The sequence below is a fragment of the Oreochromis niloticus genome, linkage group LG15 (genome assembly GCF_001858045.2).
Source record: "Oreochromis niloticus isolate F11D_XX linkage group LG15, O_niloticus_UMD_NMBU, whole genome shotgun sequence".
Lineage (NCBI taxonomy): Eukaryota > Metazoa > Chordata > Actinopteri > Cichliformes > Cichlidae > Oreochromis > Oreochromis niloticus.
In genome coordinates, this window is record NC_031980.2 from 3,964,836 (window position 1) to 3,987,567 (window position 22,732).

At 40.7% G+C, this 22,732-nt stretch overlaps 1 protein-coding gene across 6 annotated transcripts in view; it reads right to left on the minus strand.

Moving 5' to 3' along the window:
- Nucleotides 1-22,732, minus strand: part of klhl29 (kelch like family member 29) — a 246,719-nt gene that overhangs the window by 222,239 nt on the left and 1,748 nt on the right. For 2 of the 6 annotated variants that reach the window (XM_025898585.1, XM_005449765.4), the window contains one exon: nt 10,376-10,449. The exons of 2 other annotated variants lie outside the window; for them this stretch is intronic. The gene's annotated coding sequence lies outside the window, so the exon portion shown is untranslated. The remainder of the gene's footprint in view (nt 1-10,375; nt 10,450-22,732) is intronic. 2 more of the 6 variants (XM_005449767.4, XM_019346132.2) reach the window with 1 other exon arrangement.

Below are 22,732 nucleotides of genomic sequence, written 5' to 3' on the forward strand. Positions count from 1 at the left end.
ACCATCTCCCTTAAGAGTCTTTTTTCTGACTTTGGATGTGCTGAATCTCAGAATGATGGAGTCGTGCCCTCTGTCTCAAATCTGCCTGCACATTTACTCTTGCTATTTTGAGTGCATTCACACTGACAAGTACAGCTACGTGTACAGAGCACTGCAAGAACCCAGATTAATTCTCACAGTTAGTGGTTGCCATCTTATCTACACCACGGAAGGGACCCCCAACCAATTTTCATCCAGTGGGAGGAGGAGGAGGATATATCAGGAGTCCTGATGGTGATGCGAGCTAGCTAGTATCAGCTGTTGATTCTATCTAGCTGGACTTTTAGTCACTGAAGATAAATGTGTTGCTATGTTTGATGTTTATGTGTGTTAAATAGTCATCGCTAGAGTTTCAAATAAGGGCAAAGCTTCCCACCTTCAGTTTGGGGACTACAGTACCCTGTCACAATTCATCCACAACCCAATTAATTCAAATCAGTTAAATTTTATTTATATATCTCCAAATCGCAACAACAGTCGCCTGAAGGATCTTTATATTGTAAGACCTACAATAACAGAGGAAAAACGCCAACAATCAGATGACCTCCTATGAGCAAGCACTTGGTGACAGCGGGAAGGAAAAACTCCCTTTTAACAGGAAAAACCTCGAGCAGAACCAGGATGAGCGAGGGGACGCCATCTGCTGTGACCGGTAGATGGCGGCACTAGACACTGCACTACATGGAAGTATACCCAACTTAAAGTGCAGCACAGCACTGCTAAAAACTGAGGAAAAGTAAGGCCTTCAGCATTTATGAGTCTGCTGATGAAGCACAGGTGTAAGGAACCTAATTACCAAGTGAAATGTTTCGATAAAATAGAGAACGACATATGTGCAGCGACAGTCGCAGAGAAAACAAGATTACGGAAAATCTCATAAAAAACATATTACAGTGCAGCTCCATTAAAATGCCCACAAACCATACATCCTTATTAGTTTACAGCAATTACAGGGGGGACAGTGCCACTTACATCACTCGCCCATTCAGCTGTCACAGAGCAGCGTACGAGCCGCTAAATCCCAGCATGCTTTGCTCCAGGCATGCCACTCAGTGGTGCTGTGTTCGACATATCTGCTTTAATCTGATCTCGGTGGGTGGCTGTAAGACTGACAAAAGCAGCAGAGGTTGGCATACAGAGAAGCAAATTCAACACAAAAACAGCTGAGTGATAGTCGAGTGACATTATGAGACATAACGACTGAGGAAAAAGAGAGCTGGGAGAGGCTCGGATTAATGCACACCGGATGGATTTAAAAATGTGTTTAACAGTTGCGATGCAAATTTGTTACAAAACTTTGTAGGTTTCATCTTTGAAGTAACACCTGTGCGACAGCCGGACGGAGCGCCGCGGTGCTTTAATAGACTTTTCCCTGACGTTAATTGTTTTTCTTTCATCGGCTCGTCTAGCCGCGGAAGGTCAGCACGTATAGACGAGCTTCTTTTTCAACTGCTCTCAAAAGCCAACGCAACCTGTTCATCCGACACCTCAAGTACACTCAAAAAAAAAAAAAAAGAAAAACAGAGCCAGGTACTCACTGCATACTGAACTTTTCTCCCCAGCTCAGATTCTCTATGCCATAGTGTCAAGTACTTTCATCAACACAAATTTCTGCTTCAATCTCAAAATCAATTTTTTACAAGCAGCACTTTCATTTTTTGGGGGGTTTACAGCTTGGAAGGAAAGACGGTTTCGATGTGTGGGTGGCGAGGCCCGATGTGAATTTTGATTATTTTAGTAAGCAGCAGGAGTTTAAACTGAAAGGTGATTTGTTTTGCCTCAGCAGTATGCAGCGGTTTCTGAAAGAAGATTCGAGGGCAGCGGAGTTAAGGAAAAACACATATGGTGCAGGAATGCTCGCTCGCAAGTATGAGCCCCTATAGTGTTGCTTTGACATCTGCGCTACACATGTGTGCCGTCCATAAAACTGCACTAGGATCACTTTAATCGTTTTACATGCACACTAAATTGCACAACCTGTGGATCATCGTAGAGCTTCCTGGATTGTGTCATTAAAGCCGGGGTAAAACGGTGAAAAACAAATCTCCGTCTTCAAGAGCCCGGATAAATGCACAACTGCAAATGACCTGTAGCATGTCGGTAATGGCTCACTACTCGGAATCTGTATTCGTCCCGTCATCTCTGCTGAAAGACAATAACCTTTCGCATAAATGACAGCGCACTCCTGAGTCCCAGTTTAAGTGGAAAATGTAGTTAAATGCTTTTCTCTGTCTCATGCACGCCAACCCTGACATCTTTGTCACGCCTGAGAATGGCGGCGGACATCTGAGACGCCATACATAAGCGATAGGTGACATAATGAGTTGCACTCTCTGGATGGCTATAAAGGCTCGTGTCAACATTTATGCAAATAAAAATTTGGCAGCAAGTACATTATAACGCAGTGCCACTGACCGCTGATGATAAGGAGGTACATCTGAATTCTTTGATAAGAGTCCCTGTTGGGAAATTAATTTCGGCAGAGGACATTTGGTCCGTACAGAGCTGCGATGTAATTAAGGTTAAAAAGGAGGCTTCATACCAGGCATGGAAATTGCTTCCTTTTAAACGTATCTGTGAATCTGACAGGGGCTGGAACAGGGTGGACGCCGGATATTCACAACATCAGCGTGCTGTTTTACTTTTTTATTTCATTTTGTTTAAATGATGCAGGACAGGAAGCGGTGACACCGTCTAACAGCTCGACCCAGAAAGCAAAAGAAGAAGAAATCCTATATACATTTTTTTTGCCTGCCAAACAGCTTGAGTCAGCTGAAAAATGGAAAACGTTCAATCAAGTTTAGCAGACAACAAGGAGGAAGGAACAGCAATAAGTCATGGTTTTTATCTCCATCTCTGATATTGCATAATGCATTGTGTAGGCTCTAGTTTATATGCGCATACTCAGTATCATTGAATACAATAGATTGACCAGATGCAAACATATACATATGTGTGTATATGTATGAGGGGGGGGGATAACCTCTTTTATAGTTGCTTCTGTGGTACGTGGAGGAAAGAGCAATGTAATAAAATACAATATAATGTTCTGCAAATATGAAATTACCTATGATTCTGTTCCAGAAGCACACACTGTTTTATATCTGAGCTCGAGCTGAGCGCTGCTCAAGACATTAAGTGAAACAATACACCTCATCTGCAGCGATAACCATCTTACAATAGCATGCCAACTAATGACGCACACTAAGCTTTGATTTACGGGTCGTGACTTAACGCTATAGCCGGAGCACAGATGCCAAGCATAAAAATCAATACGACATTACTTGCATGGAGGCCGGGCAATAGGGGACGTTGAGGTGTAGATATTCTTAAATAAGACAGCTGACATGACAGACATACTGTGTGCTCTGAAATGGCCAAGCCTGCTGCTTGATATCATCAGGCTGCAGGACGTCTTCACTGAAAGGGGGACGCGAATGTTTGGCATGGAGGGCTGAAGCAAAGCACGGCTGACAGGATTGTGTGCATGAGTAGATGGATGGACGGACAGCTGGCGATGCTGAACATTTTTCAGCTTTCTCTTTGCATCATATCGCAGCGTTATACTCGCTTTCCTCGCCCGAGTTGGCAATTTAAAAATGGGAACCGAAGGGGTCTTTCAATAAACTGCCCGCTAAAGCCTATTTATCGACGCTTCTCGAATGCAATGATTTTTCTTCTTCGCGGGGACGCTTTTGCAAATCCCGGTATTTCTCCAGCTCATGGGTCTAATCAATGAATTGCAGCCGGCAGATAGCATCAGACTTATTGTTTTTGTCCCAGCGTGCTCATCCTTGGTTCAGTGATGCACACGCTACGGAGACGGATTTATTTTTTAATTTCAGTGATTTTTTGTGTCTTTTTTGTTTTCTGGTTAAACACAAATTTAAACAAATGAAGTTTTATAACCCTGAGCACTTTTTAAGGTGGAAGGCCAAGTGACATTTTGAAGCTGTAATGAATACAATACGTTTTTTTTCTAGCCTATTCAATTTACAATGTGCTATTTGAAATGCTGCACAAAAGGGCTTATAAAACTGGTCATTTAAACATCACTATGAGCACATGACGGTGAGCCAAGGCAAGGCTGCCTCGCACCTTTTGAGCTGTAAACCAGAGAAATTTTATCTGCTGAGCCAAACGTGAGCCGACAGTTTTTAATGACTTTTAAATATTATTGCCTCTATTGTACTCATCTGCTCCTGATGGAGGATATTAGAGGTAAAGTAGTTGGGTAGTTTTTTTCACCCCCATTCTCCCTTATGATGTGATCATACCGTGCAGTCCCTGAGGGCGCTTTAAGGAAAAGAGACAACACCGATACCATGAAAATGCCAGCATGCCCCATTCACAGATATTAGCCTCAATGGCCTGGATAAGATGCCATGCTAAAACCCCTGCTGCGTGTATGTGTGTGCGTTTCTGTGTGTCAGCCTCTTCTGATTCTATGCTCCTTTAAACCACAGGCCGACCCCCTGCCGCGCCGTACGTCTTAATCACTCCAGGGGCGTGCAGGAGACAATGCCTCACTGTTTATGTGACAAGAATATAACCGGGTATGTACGACAGCGCGGGTCGCAGTCAGTGTTTATGAATGTGCGTTTATGTTCCGACTCCGTTATGGTCTGGTGACGGCATGTGAATGGGATCCCCGTGCCCCCACCCCTCCCCTTTCTATCATTAAAGGTGTGTGTGTGTGTGTGTGTGTGTGTGTGTGCTGTGAAGGCCAGAGGTTGTCTTATGAATGGCACCAGGCCCCGACCTTGCTCCTAACCCCCCCTTCCTACACACCTGATTATTCTCAACCAAGACAATATCAGACATGCGCCTCATGGTGCCCAGGTCAGAGGTCATGTCATTAGTGCCATTATTTTCTGCTTAAAACATTACTTTCCCCAGGACTACCCCCTCCGCTACACTCCCAACACTTCCTGTCTCTTTAGCTTAATACTTCAGTGCGCTGGGTCCCGATGAATGCCTTTCTAAAGGTTTTTTCTTTTCCCCTTCGTCAGCAGGTGAAGACACTCTGTTTTAATAATAGTGGCAGGCAGAAGCTCGTCCTCAAGCGGGCTCAGACGTAGGGTTTTTAAAAACACTATGAAACATTACATAAGGCAACTTCTGCTGTACTCCGCTGAGTTGAAGTAAGTGGTTGTGGGAGATGAGGTTATGGCAAGCCATGAGGCACCTTTTTGCATTTAATGTCTTTATCCCGTCACAGTGGGACAGTCCATTAGGTGAAGGAACATGTGTGGATAAGCACAAAGTGTAATATTACAGACTTTAGTTAAAGGATAAAAAGGAATATACTCCAAGCAGCCACAACATTAAAACAACAAAAGCTGACCAATCTAAATGCTATTTTCAACTGGGATTTTTCTTTCCAACAACAAATAAGCTGCTGCTGAAGGAGACTTTTAAAACTCTTCTTTAACCCGTTTCGTTTTATTTCTGAGTTTTGTTATTACTTCCTATCCTACCACTCTGAAGCACCCTGTTGTGTTAAAGCACTGTGTGGTCTTGATTTGATAAAGTTAATTATGGTATGACTGTAGGCTGCTTTATTGATCAAATACAGCTGTGTCATCAGCTCTGAAATTTTCCAAGACATCCAAGTAAGAAGTAATATTCTCTAAGGTTGTGGGCAGTCACACACAGACCTCTGGCGTGACGTGGCGTTTTAGCATATGCACATTCTGACATCCACCCATCATTACGCCTGTTGCTGTAATGTTAACCATTTCTCCTTCCTTGAATCACTTTGGGTCCAAATTTTTTAGTTAGAGTCATATACGTGGACATTTTTACTGTTCTCACCACATCAACTTTAAAAACAGCTGTTCACTTTTTAATTGATGCTAATATCTTAATGTGTCTATAGTGTAAAATCTATACTACTAAATGAAATATTAGCATCGCTGAAAGCTGGACTCTAACTACATTGCTGGTTTGAACTGAACTGTGCATAACGACATTGAGCCCACATGGTAACATAGAAAAAGAAGTATTTTCAAGTAGGAATATGAATATCTATGGGAAGGTTGTTTGTTATTTATTTATTCTTGACCTCGGGACCTTCACAAAATAATGTAAAAACAATGTAAACCCAAGGTCTGGATACTGGCTACAGCATCTCAGTGCCTTCAGTGAATGGAGTCACAGAGCCAATGGAAAGATTTATTTTCTTTTAAATCTCGTTCAGGTTTTCATGGTAAATATATTTTTCCAGTTACATTTATTAAAAGGAAAAAATTATTTCGTCTTTGCTGCTGGAAACATACCAGCGTTTAACCGGCTGCTCGAGAGAGAGAGAGCAAGCCTAAAACATACATTTTCTTTAGATCCATTAATAACGACGAGAGATTTCCTGCTCAGTCTAAAGTCAAGGTTAGCCCTTTTCAAGAGCACAAAACTGGAACTTCATGTTCGGCTTAATCAAGGTGACCACTGGGATTTATTAGTATTCACTGACAAGGAGTCAATGCACACGCCTCACAGCAATTTACTGCACTCCTCAACAGGAGAGATGTAACTTTCTTTCTCATTAGCCGCTGCAGACACTCTTCCACTCTTTTATTTACCTCCACCCCTCAACCTTCCTCCACAATAGCGCAGAGGATGGGCTGCCAGATGATAGCACCTTTGTCTGAGCGGCTCTGCGTGGCTACCGGAGGGACCCGTTTTCCTCCTCGCAGAAGCTTGTCATCTATCATTACTTGAGGCAGCCTTGAGAATGATTCTGGCAGACAGCTCAAGCTTACCGTCTGGGGGCCCAACATAAACAGCACACTGCTGGGCAAACAAGGGTGATGATGACCATTATTTCCCAAGATATGTGGTTTAAAAAACAAACAAACAAAAAAAACTTTATTGAGTTTTGTTGGCAGGCAGTGTGACATTTCTGATCATTAGAATTTGTAATTTTTTCCATTCTCACAAATTGCTGTGTGGATTTAGGGCACATTCACACCAAGAATGTCTGGAGCAGATAAAACACTCTAGATCTCTAAATCTTTTTGGTTGAAATTTGAACAGCAGCATTCAGACTTGGCTGTAAAACAAATAACCACACCATGGCCCCATGAAAATGCAACTCAGCGTGCTACTCTGAGCTGAATGTGATGCAGTTTGTTTGGCGTAAGAACAGTCGTACCAACTAATGGAAAAATCCCCAAACCACTCTGAGCTTTATGGGCACATGGAGACAGATGGTAACACCTTACAGCCGGCGGGTAACCACTAGCTGTAAGATATTCCCATAGACACTTTCAATTAGTGGGTAGATGGGTTAAATACAGGGTATCAAATAGTGGCCCTCAAAAGTTTAAAGGCCATTCTTGTAATATCACTGAAAACAAAAGTGATACATGTACGAGGAACGTGGTTACAATGAGCAAAGTGGACTAATTAAGACAAAAACCTAACTTATCATAACGGAAACCTATAATTCTGTTCCACAATACATCAAATTTACAAACTTATTGTTGGATTACTGATAAGTAGTCCAACAATAAGTTTGGACTGGAGTATAAATACCACATAATAAGGCAAAAGTGACTATGGCTGTTCTAGACGGCCAAGACTATCACAATGACCTGCTGTTTAATTCAAATAAATATTTTTTTTTGCTATTTAAATACATAGAGGGTGGACAAATTAATGAAAATAACTCATTTTTGACCAGTTGGGGGTATTTTGTTGGCATGGTCTGCCCATTTAGAAAGGATACAAAGGCTTTCCGAGTGAACATCATTTCTGTCCTGATTGGAATGATCTTTTTTGGCATCCAGGGTTTGGTGACTGAGGTTTTTTTATAGTGACAAAATTCTAAGAAAAATTCTGGAAATTTTGAAATTAAATGAATTTCCCCTTTCACCTTTAAAAAAAACTACTTTATTGTAGTCGTTTAAAGGAACTCCTAAGGTATTTGTTGATTTTTTTAAAGTATTAGAAGGTATTAAATGTTTCTTAAAAAGAGGAAAGAAAATGCAGAAAGGTCAAAAGTAATGAGCTGCCCAGCCATGAAGCTCCCAGCATGCAGTTTTTGCGCTGATGTTAATGCTAGAGGAGCTTTTAAGCCCTGCAGTTACTGAGTCAGGAGAACGCTGGTGACTTTTACCAACTAAACACCTCAGCACTCAGTGACCCCACTAAGTAACTTTACATGGTCTTTGCAATAATACCTAATACTGCTGATCATGGAATATTTAGGAGGGAAGAAGTTACGCAAACTGACTTGGCAACAATGGCCTCGTATTTAGTGCGCTCTGTAGAACGACCATGTCTTTTACAAATGTTTGGAAAGGCAGACAGCATGGCCACCTGGACTGGGACCAGAAACACCAAGGCGAATTTAGATTAAAACGGGCGGCCCAATTCTTTTGTCCATGGAGTGTATACTTGAAATGACTGAAACGAGTCAATAAAAATCTTACAGTGCAGGGTTTGTTGATTTCTTCACGTCATCCCAAACTAATGCAATTATAACTTGTAAAAAAAAAAGAAGCAATCACAAAACAACAACTTTATAAATGCTAACAGTGCAGCAGTGATGATCTCTGGATCTCTTGCCACCTTCTAACAGCACAATGATCACACAAACAAATAACAGGCCTTTCACACTCTCAAGCCGTGACGCGGTTCATTTCATCACAAAGACTGAGGACAGCTGAGACATTTCTCGCCTATTAATATCAAGTAAATTGAGAAGTGCAAGTGTAAATTGGCGTTATAGGTTGCCAATTTCGTCGGCTACTGTAAAATATGACTTAAATTTATTCAAGTGAAGTTTTCATTACATGAAGCAGTATTCATAATGAATCCATACACTGACAGAAACTAATTTCTAAAGGATTAAGCATATCAATCTCACTGTCACCGACTCTCTTCTTTGCTCAGATTTCTCTGACAAAGCTATGATTCCTTGCCAGAATTTTTTAGGCCGCGTTAGCAGCTCTAAGAATGCCTGATAATATCTCAACCCACTCAAATCTCAGCCTACTTGAACACTTCAAGAAAACCTTTCCCGAACAGCAATTGTATTTTCAATCTGCTGCATTAGACTGACCAAAATGTAAACACTCTACTCCACACCTGGCCCACTGTAAGCTGTGGTAGAGCATTTCTGTTACTTAATAACTAAGCAAAGAAATTCCTGGTGCACAAAAGCCCACTGTTATGCTCAACTGGTAATTACCAACTTGTACACTACTTGAACCAAAAAGTGGTAAATACCGGTGGTTAAAAATTCCAGCTGTGTTATTAGACTTCAGCACATGATGGACTGCAGGCAACGGCCTATAGCACCAAACTAAATTTAACCTCATACGACGGCTCAGACTACAACACACAAGTTGCAACTGTGATCAAAGGGGAGGCATTTAAAATGCATGAAGGACTACAGATGATCTGCCAAATCTAAAAGCAGGATAACTATCACATACCACTGTGGGCCACCTTCCACAAACCCAACACCACAGAGTGCTTTTACACCTGGAGCACCCCAGTGAGATATGAACCCAGCAAAGAGCACACATAATGAGTACCGTTCATTAGCGATGCACTGACCCAGGACAGGACATACACATAATCACACACACACACACACACACACACACACACACACACACACACACACACGAAACCCCGCCTCGGTGCCTGTGGCGCCCATGCCTGGTCACCTCGCTCCGGGATCAAAGCCAGTATGTCGTTCTAATCAGTCCTCACAGTGGGCAACCCCATTAATTCAATTCTATTTCATCAGCGGTGAGCAGACCACCGGAGGGGTCTGCGCATTCCTGGGGTCCCGCGGTCCAGGAGTAATCCTATCTCTTAATGACCCGAGATCAGACTCTAGCCCACGTAATTGCTTCGAGACCAACTTTGTTTTGCTTGCCGACATAACTGCGAGATCATCGCGGGAAAGAAACAAAGACAGACACAACTCATTTTATGGACACGGCAGGGAAGTCAAGCAGAATTAATGACACCATATATCAAATAATTCCAGACAATCAACCCCCCGCCAAACCAGGCCAACACTACATGTTATGCACAGTAAGCTGTATCAAACAATCAAGTTTTTGTCAGGTCGCATTAGAGCATAATCAGATTAGATTTTTTATAGCCTTTCTCCTCTACAGCAATATCGTTAGTAAAATTTCTGAAATTAAAATGGCTCCAAAGAGTTTCCATGGAAAAAAAAAAACAATAAAAAGACAAGGCAGAATATGACTGACTCATGTTTTATTGTGCTTTTGTATTATGCCGTGTGCCTTGTCGGTGGCATAATAAGATGTTTATTGGGACTTAAGATAATGAGCTTTTCATATCTTACCGTACCTTTGGTCTCTTGTGGATGGGGATGCTCATCACAGACAAATTAGATCTTTTGAGTATTGCTGTCTACACCTGCAGAAACAATAACAGTTGGTAAATGGGGAGGCTTCGAGGAAAAAAAAGAACTGCTATAAATGTGGTCCTAATACTCTGGTGTTCTCAAATATTAATAAGAAACAGGTTTCCATTCACTCAAAGAGTATGAAAGTGAGGACAGATCTACACACAGACTTACTATTAATGGCTCTACAACAGTCCCGAGAGAATATCAGAGGTCAACAATAGACAATTGGCAGTGGGAGACAGCCGAACTAAACATATATGGCTGGAAAGCTCCTTGGGATTAGTAGCAAACAAATGTCTGAGTGAAAATGTGAGAAAAAAACCCTACAATAATACACAAAAGTGAAAGCTCTGCTCTTTTTGAGATGACGACAAAGGAGTTTTTGCATGGGACGTGACACTTCAAAGGGCCTCATTGTCGCACGTAACAACAGAGCTGGTGTTGGTAAAAACAGCGATCATCTGACTCCTCGACGGTGGCAGCCGTTGGAAGTCACCACGTCTCCTTCTTTGTTTGTGTCTGTGTATTTATGAAAGAGTACGTGCTTCTGTTTGGAATCCATGCACGATGACATTTTTTTTTGCTGAAAACAAGTGAGGGGCAAAATGGAAAAAAACTTGGTAGACATCTTTTTATCGTTTTGATCACTGCAAATAAATAAAGATCAATTTGGCAAACAAAGAGACTAAAGCTTTAAACAAAACAATCTATGGTGTCAGGGTTTTGGTGATGTCTTTTTAAAAAAAAAATTTCATGACCTTTTGCACTGCAGCGCACAATTAAATAAAAAGAGTATAATCACATTTTTGTAGATTCTCTAATATCTAATATCTGAAGAGCACGGGGCTTCAACAAGCAGATATCCACCGCAGGTCACGCAGGAGTGGTTTTCACAAAATGTTAGGAGAATTAGCTGATGCCCCTGCAGCACACAATAGGAGATGATGCAATCCCACTACCACATTTACTCAGTTACAGTTTAGGTAAGGGTCTTGCCTTAGTACAGGTAGAGCACAGGAAGACTGTTTCCTACCTTCGTACTGGACATCACACAGGCTTCGTACAGACTAGGAAACTGGCAGATTAAAGAATGTCGGATCCGACTACGCCAGACATTGTCAAAAGCACTACTGTCATGTAATATATATATATAGTATATACGTATACATACATTTCTCAGAGCAGCCTACATAAACCGCTATGCAACACAGCCACACTGAACTTTAAGAGCTGCCAAAAAAACCTCTTGTTCTACTTTCACAAAGAGTATTGCCTTTTCTTTTTACTGAGACACCAAACTCGCAGCTGTAATTCTCAGCCATGTTCAACTCAGTCTCTCACTGACGACGTAGATGAGGCAGTGTGGGAAAGAACAAAAAGTTAAATTAGGCTCCCTTCATCGCAACAAAAAAACACTTCTGTTTACACATTTCTGCGAGTCCACATCATTTAAAACTCCAATGCAAAAGAAAACGCGCTGTGTTTAAGCAAGACACTGTTGGTGCCCTTTTATTGCTGTGATTGTTAGACAACCGATAATCACAGCATTTGTGTACACATTTTTGATGTGAAGCTACATCTCTCTTTTCCTTTACTGTCCCTCTGTGAGCTATGCCAAAAACATTTTCTTCTCCTTCAAAATAATACACCGATATAGATATATTAGTTCCCAGGATGGGCTTGTCTGTGGAAAAGCAGACGGGGAAACGTTTTCAAAAAGGGAAATGTTATTGAATGCTCATTTATCGTGTTTCGCTGACACTTCCTCCGAGTCACGCGCATCACGTCAGACTTAATAGTCTGCAGGGCTGGATCTTGAGTGCATTTTGTCTTTTTTAAGATGAAACACAGTGAATGAAAGCTTATTTCTTTATTCTTGGGGTGGAGGGAAGAAAAAAAAGTCTGATTGCATTTGTGATGATTGTGCAGGAATGGAAAGGGCTACCTTGCCAAATCTTTCTCGAGAGGATGATAAAAGACAACAGCTCGCTGGGTTTTAAATATTTCTTTCCGCCGTCAATTTATGGGGCTAAAATACATCTGCTGCTGCAGAGTCTAAAAAAAAGTTGTGACATATGGCTGTTTATGTAACAGTGCCAAAATAATCCAGAGTGAAATCTCATTAAAAGTTAGAACACAACAAAGTGTGCATATATAAGAAGTATATGTTAAGAAAGTCATAATGAATATGCACCTGAATATAATGTGTTTTGCTCCCACCACCCATTTTCTTTATGGAACGTAAGATTAGAATTTTAACTACATAAACAGTCAATAACTTCCAGGCAACTCATAATATTGTATATATTGGGTTTGATGTGACAAAAATTACCAATACTTATTATCCGAACCAAGCGCATTGGCACTGGTGTGTAAACGAAAACCTTGAATTTCTTTCTCGTATTATTTTTTTAAAACAAAATGAGTTGAACCCCCGTAGGAAAAATGTTTACTTTGGCATGAAATTAGAGATGTTTTCCATTAACTCCACACAAAGGAACATCATTAACCATCTCATTGACTTCTCCCTATAGATTTATATTTGCTCTCTTCCTCTAATTGTCTGTGCATTTGTGATGAAATTCAAATACTTTCAGTCCAAAGGCCACTCCTGAATGACATTTAACATACTTAATAACCTTAAAAATGAAAAATATCACAGGGATAAAAAGGTGAAGCGGTACAACTTTCAGTCACTCGCTGCCTTACTCAAACAATGTACAGAAAAAGTTCTACCGTGTCCGTTATTGTAAACTTGTCAGAATGAACCCCAGTTATAAATCATCTACGTAATTATCAATTGATTGAAGCAGCTAACTGTGAAAACCACATGGAAGTATAATACATCAATTTTAATGACATTTCTTAATCAGAACGCTGAGCAATCAGCAGAGACCAATTAAGGCCTGAGAGATAGAGACCCGCCATTAATAATCACACTTGGCTGCCATCACATTGGCTCCATTCTCAAAAGGGTGTTTGAGCAGTTTTGAAGTGGACTATTCATTTCAGGGTAAAGGTATTGCCGCAAGACTCAAGAGCTGCAGTAGGAACGGGAAAGCAAAGTAAAAAGAGTACGGCAAAAAGCTGCAAATGCCGAGCAGCTTCATGTTATGGCCACGCCATCAAATGACTGGTGTGACTACAGTTAAAAAAATTCTCTCATAAAAATCAAAGGGCTTCTTTTCCAAGTGGCAATGAATTCTTGTCCACAGAGGGGGGAATGGATAGGCCTATCTCGCAAACGCTGAGAAAAAGAAAATGTCTACCCTTCAAAGCTATAAAACCACACCAGGGCCCACGGGCACAGAGCAATGACAGATATCTTTACAATGCCACCTTCAGCTGCAGCCTTATTAACGTTATGGTCAGTTTTATTGCGGACAAAGTCTGTTCATCTTTGAATGCAAAAACAGCCAAGCTGCAACGCATAAAACGTACCAGGGGCACAGAGACCAAGCAGCAACATTGCCCTTTATGTCTCTCCAAGCAGGAGTTTACTTCTCTCTGATTTTCACTTTGCATTTGCTTGGCTGCTGATACGAGTGGCAATTGCCTGACTTTTCAAGTCTACTCCAATGAACTGTGTTCATGTAAAGAGAGGTTAAACAGCCAGGGTTGCATCTGAGCGAAGGTAGTTGTATAACCAAAGTCACTGTCACTGGCGTTTCCTTTTTAAGCTTTATGCACTAAAATCCTTCTCATGCACAAAGTCTTGAATGATCAGGGTCCATCATATCATAAAGGTGTCACACTACCATATTATCCTAATAACACACTTCCCTCTCAGACTGCAGGCTTAGTCCTGATTTCTAAAGCATTTAAAAGTAAAACGGGAGGCAGAGCCTTCAGCTATCAGGCCCCTGTCCTCTGGAACCAGCTCCCAGTTTGGTTTTGGGAGACAGACACCCTGTCCAGTTTTAACTCAAAACTTTTCTTTTCGATAAAGCTTATAGTCAGGGCTTGATAAGGTGACCTGAACTTTCCCTTAGTTATGGTGCTGTAGGCTCAAACTGCTACAGCAGCGGTCCCCAACCTTTTTCACAGACCGGCCTTTAAGGTGTCACGGATAAATACAACAAAATAAAACCAGTACCTGCACCAAAAACGAAGATTTATTCATAACACACGGGAAAAGACCCAGGGAAACCAAGTTAACGACAAAAGCAATTTAAAAAAATTACGACAAAAACTGATAAAAATGCTAAAAACCATACATTTCACCGCTGTGCTACACAACTTCAAGTGAGACACTGAGCACTTCTCTTCACCTCTTCTCACTCATTATATTTTTGTCTTTTCTCGTCCTTACTGTTGATTTAGACTTATGCAGTGAATCTTTGCAGAGTGTGCAACATAACCTACGTAAGCGGTTGAAATGGTTGCCAGCACTCATACTTTTGTGTAGCGTTTTATGTATTAATTACATCGTGGTCGTGTTTTATATGCGGTGCCAGACACGATACAAACAAATAAAATGCTGGTACATTTTTCCCATCCTGCGTCCCTGCTCTTTGTTGTGGTCAGTTTCTTTTTCTTTTCCTTTATTTTTTGGAGGCAAACATATTTGTCCCTTAAGTTTTTCCACTTCTTTGTAAATTCCCTCACGTCCATTCTGACGGTTTCAGCGATCTCCCTCCAGGAATTCGCTGCCATCTGTGAGTCCTTATATTGGAGCAATGATTATCATTCCTTATTGAGGCAATGATTGTTATTCTCTCACTGATAAATTAAAAAGCCGTGCTGAAAAAGTAGCCGGAAAGCACAGGAGTCGTCAACAGCGCTGAACAGGCCAGTTACAATAGTTGTGGGTTGCATCAACAAGACGTGTAGATATGATTTCTGGGGACGTTCATGTCATGTTACGGCATAAGGTTTCAGAGGGGTTTGCGGTTACAATGTACCTATGATGTAGATTTAAAACGAAAGTATATAAAGTATACCCTACGAGTCTGCGCCTCTTTTCTCTTTCCCCTTGCCTCTCAACCGGTCACGGCGGATAGTACCAGGCTCAGGGATGGGTGGCTAACAGTGGTTTCTTCCTATTATAAGGGAGTTTTTTGTTCCCACTGTTGCCAAGTGCTTGCTCATCGGTTGTCAGGGTTTCATCCAGAAATACTAGGATCTTTACCTTACAGCATAAAGTGCTTTGAGGCGACTGTTGTTGTGATTTGGCGCCTATAAATAAACCTGAACTCAATTGAAAATTGAATAGAATATGCGCTAATGTCAATAGTCCAATTTTGATAATGTGGTGACCCACTTACACAGAGTTTAAATGAATAAAAACAACCCCCTTTCCTTTCTAATTTGTTGCTGGCTGTCATACAGTAATTACTAAATACAATTAATGACCCTGGTCATTGTGCTGCAGGTATTTATACAGAGAAAATCTACTGCCAACGTGAATTAATCAACAGTGGAGTGCATGCATTGCAGCATTAGGATGGCTGGGATGGTGCCAATATTTTATAAGCTGTTGTGGCCCTTGAAAGAATACATCCAAGCTAATGCAAACAGGTTGTAAATAGGACAATATTACAGATGCACATCACACCACCTGTAAACACGTGATTTATGTACCCTCTTAACTCAAAAAGCCACCTTTTAACTCGCGCAGTTGGAGTATGCAAATCAGACATGGCTCTAAGTCAGTGTTATGTATACTACAATTAATTGTGAACTATTTACATATTTAGTCCTCACTGCAGATAAATGATTCAGAGGCTTCCCCTCAAACAGATCCCTTCAAAATAAATGCATGGTGAAGGACAAAGTAGGAGTGGCATCCCCAGATTCAGGTAAGGATTTCAGAAGATTACTGGGTAAACCCTGCTTTTAGTATGTTTTCTTGTTAATACCAAGACAAATGGCAATTTTAAAAAAAGAAAAGAAAAAATCCACCCTGCGGCACAGGCACACAGACTATATGCTGCAGTTACATTGTGGCACCACTGAAATGACAGTGGCAAAGCTCAAATAGTTTTAGTGTAATTTCCCATGGTTCTGAGACAAAAGGCAAGTGAAATGAGTTCAAGTGACTTCAGTGACCGGTGAAATTTGTTTTCCTCTTGAAGTAATTTGAAGTCTGGTTTGCCTCAAGCAGACAGAGTTGGTTTGAGTCTGACATTCCACCTCAAAACCTCTTCCAACAGGCCTCTCTTTAAGCTTGGCTTCTCCTCTAGGCAGATTCAATTATTCAATTTCAAATAAATGATTACATAATGTGTCCGTGTCCTTTTAAGGCCCGGTGCACTTCCCAAACAATGTCTGCTTTAGTCTCCTTTTTTTAACAACTTGGACATAGCTCGAATAGGTTTTGTATTACATTATAGATGATGTTTATTCCAAAGCAGAGATAAGATAGTGAAGTGCACCTTATTAAAATGACTAAGGTTTATAAAAGGGATGCCTGGGGAGCTGTGGCCGTCAGCTGCGGTGCAGAAATATTCCTGTAGACAGGCTTAATGGGGGCCTGCATAAACAAGAGGAGAAATGGCAGTGGTTCTGTTGGTTGTGATGGTCTACAAGATTTAAAAAAAAAAAAAAAAAAAAAGATTTTCCATGTCCACCTCTTTCACAGCCCGCTCCCTCCCTTGATGGTGCAAACCTACGGCATCATCGCATGGGGCTAACAGGCTTAACCTGCCCCCTGCGGAGCCACTCACCACACAGCAGCCTCCCAGAGTGCAGCGGCCCTGAGATGTAGCCTCACAGGCTTGAGTCCAAACCAAATCCTCACCCCGTGTCCCCAAACATGTCAAGTGAATTTAAACACTCTATGTGGGTATTAGCATTAATGGAATGGTCTTCAGTTTTCCTAACAATGCTTTTTTTTTTTTTTTTTTTTTTTGGCAGGAGGACCAAATACTTTCAATGCCACATTGAACAAATGCAATCCGAGCTAAAGTTACTGGTAAATTTAGAATTTAAGTGCAGCCCTTGGCCCTGGTGTTATGGCCTAATGGCTCACAGCCGTTTGTGTAGGGTGGTTCAGCTTCCTGGAAAGCATAGCTGTTTGACAACAAACACACTCATGCCACGTACTACATATTACAGCCACAGCAACACTATGACCACTTAACACTTTTAAGTCAGCAGATTGAAAAACCTAAAATCATTACACCACAGAAATCCTAATGTTAGGTGTTAATACTGAAATATGTGAAAAAAAATATACAAATAACATTTAAATATAAATGTATATTAAAGAAATGTTAACCTATTCAATTAAACAGTACCAAAATTCCTAACTTTTAAAATCAACAACATACATACAACAACAGAAACTAAGCTTTGAAAGTGATCTATTAAATCAAATCTCCATGGATGCAGGAGGTTCAGAGCTTAGTGCATTTTGAGACCATTTGAGTCTCTGAAAAGGGAAACTGCAGGCTTTTTAGAAATATGATACCACCATCACTAGCCCTTGAGCGACTGTGTTCAAGAGGGCAGCTGAAGAGACTGCTTTTCATAGTTCACTGATCTCTAAAGAGCTTGGGAAGCACGGCATTTGCTCATGGCCTTATGCCCCGTGTGTTAGCAAGTATATTATGCTTTGTAATGGCCAGTTATGCTAAATATTCAGCGGCATATTTAAGCAAAGACATCACTGTCCCAGAAAACCAATAAGGAAAGTTTAAAGGCTCCCTTAAAAGCTGCGGGAGAATAATTCAGTACTATTGGCAAAGAAAAAACTTAATGTGGTAAGTATCTGATCCATCTTCATCTTTGTCCTTGAAAGGCATCTCCCCTCTCAGTATTTAAAATAGGATTTTAGTTTTCCTTGAGATAGTATTCAGATTTACAGCAAAAATGTTTTTAAAATATGCGTTAAAAAGACGTTACAGCTACTTTTTTTAAATAACAAGTGTCACTTTGAAAACACCTAATGGAAAAAAATGAAAAGATCTCACTATGCTTTGTATTGGAAGGAAAACGAGGTCTTTTGGTCATCCTGTCACTGAAAACGCCTTTATCATGTTGATATCAAAGCAGGGCACGGTAAACCAACTCAAGACAGATCAAGCATTCTCTCCACGCTTGCTATCAAGCTTGAATACACTAACAAACATGGCCAACACAAGCTGAAACCCACCTTGATCAATGAGACATAATATTTGTTAAAGCAAGCTTGCATATGAGCCACAGAGTCATTGGCATACAGTGGAGCCCAGGTGGAGCCGGGTGTAAATGATCTAAGGTTCTGCTCATACATGGCCTTAACATTGGTCGTGGGTGGTACAACTACAGGTGGACTGCTCCTGAAGGGACTCGATTAATGCCCCATTGCTCAGACCACATTTGGAGATGGTCTAGATGGGGATACCTCCCCATTCTTTAAGCAGTCTTTACACAAACGTGTCCTTGGACACATTGAAAGATGGCCTGCTCTAACTAACCTGCTCCTTTTCCAGCAACAAACACCAAAACGGTTGGTGGAGTACACGTGGCAGACTCTTTCCTGCAAAAAGCATTTCTGGTTCCATCAAACAATTTTTAACCAGAACCAAATGCAGATGATCACATCATCAAAAATATATTCTTCAATTTTTTTAAACCAAGCATCATAAACCTAATCACACAACTAACAAAAATACATATGTTTCTGTCAAATGAGGCGAGAGACTCGTTGTCTTAATTATATGCAGACCGACCGTGTTAATGCGGCCAGTCAACCTCGAAAGCCCAATTCCACAATTCGCAATAGCCTGTCAGAGTGGGTCTAGATTTGCTTTACATAATAATGGGTAACAGGTTCAGTAGCAAACTGAGCTATGTAGGCAGGACTTTAACATTTAATATAATAATATAATAATGCAAGACTTTGATTATTTTTATAAACGTGGAAGTAAATCAGTTATAAAGTCGTCACCCCAGACATATGTGATGAAGCACGCCAGGTATGATGAGGACTAAATTCTTGCTCCGTGCTGCTTTTAACTGCAGCTCCCGTTGTTTCAGCATGACTGCTTGAAAAGAAAAACTGAAAACTTGCTAAGCAAACTGACCTTGAGGTCAAGTTCAACCTGTACAGAGATTCCATGCTTGCAATTTGCTAGCAGCACAACAGCCAGAAAAATTAACCTAAGAAAAAGGAAATAAATGCACTAAGAGTACAAAAAGCTACCCGAGTACCATCTAAGTGGCTATGGCAATTTAATACAGTGCTTCCTGAGTGAACTGAAATAACGGTTCAATTAACACAAAAACAGAAGCAAAAAAACAGGAGCAATATTAGGAAAACTGCTGGGTACACCGTGTTCAAAGGAGTCAACATTATTCACCACTAGCATCAAAGGGTTAGCACGAAATGTATACATAATGTACTGCAAGCTTTCTTGCTGAAGGAAGTCTTTACAGTAAATACAGTAAGTAGTAGCATGCAATAGATTTATGTTTGTATAGACAGAGGAGAGACATTAATCTTGTTTTCTAACGTAGGACAAGAAACCACCAAGAATATTTCCTGTAATAAATGATTTCCTTAAACAAAACTCATAATTATTTTTTATTATTATTTAAAAAAAATAATATCACATTTCAGAAAAATAAAAAAAATATATATTTATAAAATGCAAGGTGTGTTAAAAAGAATAATTCAATTTCAAAGTGCTTTAGGTCAAGCCATTCACCAGTAACAACTGAAGCACAGAAAGAACTGATTCGTGACTTTCACGTGGTTGCTGGAAGGTGGCATAACAACAGCAGTGGCTGCAGTGACCACAGACAAGCAGACAGGTTTAACTATTGTATGGACATATGTGAGTGTCCGGAGAGGTCTGCCTTGCGCAACATTGTAAGTTTTGTATGTAAAAGTTTATATTCAGCCATATACTTTACATTTTACTGCAATTTTCTGTCCTTTTCCTTTTAAAAAAAAACAAAAACAAAACAAAAAACAGTCTTTTGAAGATGGAACATAATTTTTTTAATACCCTGTCTGCATGTGCTTTAAAAAATAAAAAATATATAAACAAAATTTTATAAATCATGTAATAACGACAGTTACGTCACATTAATTCAGTAAAAAAATTTGTTAATAAGAAAATAAAAAGATTTTAAAACTGTAGATGTTATTGCTAAATTCAACTCACTGTCACCTGATTGTGTAACAGGCTACAAGAATCTGATTTCACATTTCAAAATCTCACATTTCAGATCCCAGTGTGTGGGTACTGTTGTTTGAATATGCTGGTGTTTCTAAAGGGGTGCACGTGTACCGTCCCCCCCCCAAAAAAAATTACTCACATACTCAAAGCAGCCTCTATGAACATGCAGAGAGAGCACAGTTTAAATCTGCTAGAGCAATGTGATTACAGAAGAAAGGATACCCTCTTTAACCTTGGAGAAAATAAGAGTTCATTGTGTGCCAAAGAGACAAAAACATGCACAACTGCTTTTCATTTTCATTTTGATTGGGGGCGGGCTGGTCCAGATTGGCCTTCTAATATCCACTGCTCCAACAGAATCAGCGTAATTGCCGGCTACATTCACACTTTAATATTTTGCTTTGGTGAGCAGGCTGCAGATAAACAGAAGCATTACATGTACATTAGTTTAAAAAAAAAAGAAAAAAGGGGACAGTGGAAATTGCTTCATCTTATCCAAACTGCTGCCGAATAGCTATTATGTTTATCTGACTGCTGTTACATGAAAATAACTCAGAGCTTGGCTTTCTACGGTCATATTTATTGGCAAGTTTGGCACAGCTTCTGCTTCCTCGACTCCTTGAAATACACGGTTGATCACCGGAGGCAAAACCCAGTGCATCACAACTTCATCCAAGTACAAGAAAACACTGTACAGCATTTCATCTTTTCTACCTCCTCAGCCTGCATTTAGATCACACATTCCACACCGGTCAAATTATACACGCTTTACCCCGTGTTCTCCTTCTTGGAAAACGTGGTGGAAAAAAAAATTATAATAAATGGCCTTGAGCTGCAGTTTTGTAATTTGCTGACCATAACAACAGGAGTCGTTTTTCGCTTGGCCTTTGCTAATAGGATAAATGCCTCTGGGTAATTTCTAAATGAATTCCTCTGGCCAAAGCGGTTCCCTAGACCAACCTAAATCACATTTGATATAGAAGGATTATCCCTGATTGAGTTTATTGCAAAGAAGCTTGTGACAAACTGAAGAGACCACAATACTTCCACAGAGGTAAGGCTTGCCTGACAATAAGGCTCTGTAGCTTAACACACGCTACAGAGTGTGTTAACACCTCTCCATATAGTGCTGCTGATGCTGCTGTGTGATCATCCACCTGCGGTGACTGGTTATCCTAAATGTGCAGAGCGAGAGTTCTCCCTCGAATGCAGCACGTGAGGAGAGAAGACCCCTGCTAAACACAGCAGCTCTCAGGCAAATGCATTGTCTTACCTTATCCAGTCCAGAGCTCCGCGTCTCTTCAGAGAGGACTAGCACTAAAGCCCCTTAATCCCTGCCTTGATTTGTGATAGCCTGCTAGGTTTTCAAATGTCATCAGCAGGGAAGTGTGTCCTGCTCCTGCCCCACATGCTCAGCCCATTAATCCAATAACAAATGTTGGATGCATCTTCAGTATAGCAACACACGCGCAGTCCTGTTGGGTGGCCATAGCCTACATCTATTTATATACAGTAAGTCAGGCTCGTAAACAGGGATCAGCACCGGGGAGACCATCCAGGAGGATCGACAAGTGTGCTGTTGGATGTGAGAGTTCACAATAAATCATGCTAAATATGGACTACAGGCAAAATGTGATAATTCTGTGATCCATGCTTTCGCCTCTACAGCGCCTTCACACTTGCACAGGACAACAGCTCCTGCCCGGTCAGAAGGTGCATTTGTAAAACAGCATTGACTCGATGATCATCGGGAACTTTCTGCAAAACACAGTGTCCTTCACAGCCAGTGCTCCACTTCACAGCACTGCACTGTAACAACACATGGGACTTGTCATGAGCAACGCTTAGCTGTTTGAAGGATGAGTCTTGCCTAGTGCAGGCTACAACTTTACACGCATCTGTGGAATATAATAACAGGATTTTATTTATTTATTTATTTTTTCTCAAATCCACTCCAGAGCCACAATAAATCTTTCCCTTACAATCTGTGCAGTAGTGGGATTTGTGCAGCTGTAAATTCAGAAGATGCACAACTGGGGTAAGTGACATTGAAATGAATTTCTTCTGCCTGGTCGTTTGCACATGACTAGAGGCTTCTAGGCAGTTTGTCAGAACATGACCAGCTGATTACACCTGAATTATTTTGGTATTTTTATATATATATTTAATAGCGTTGCTA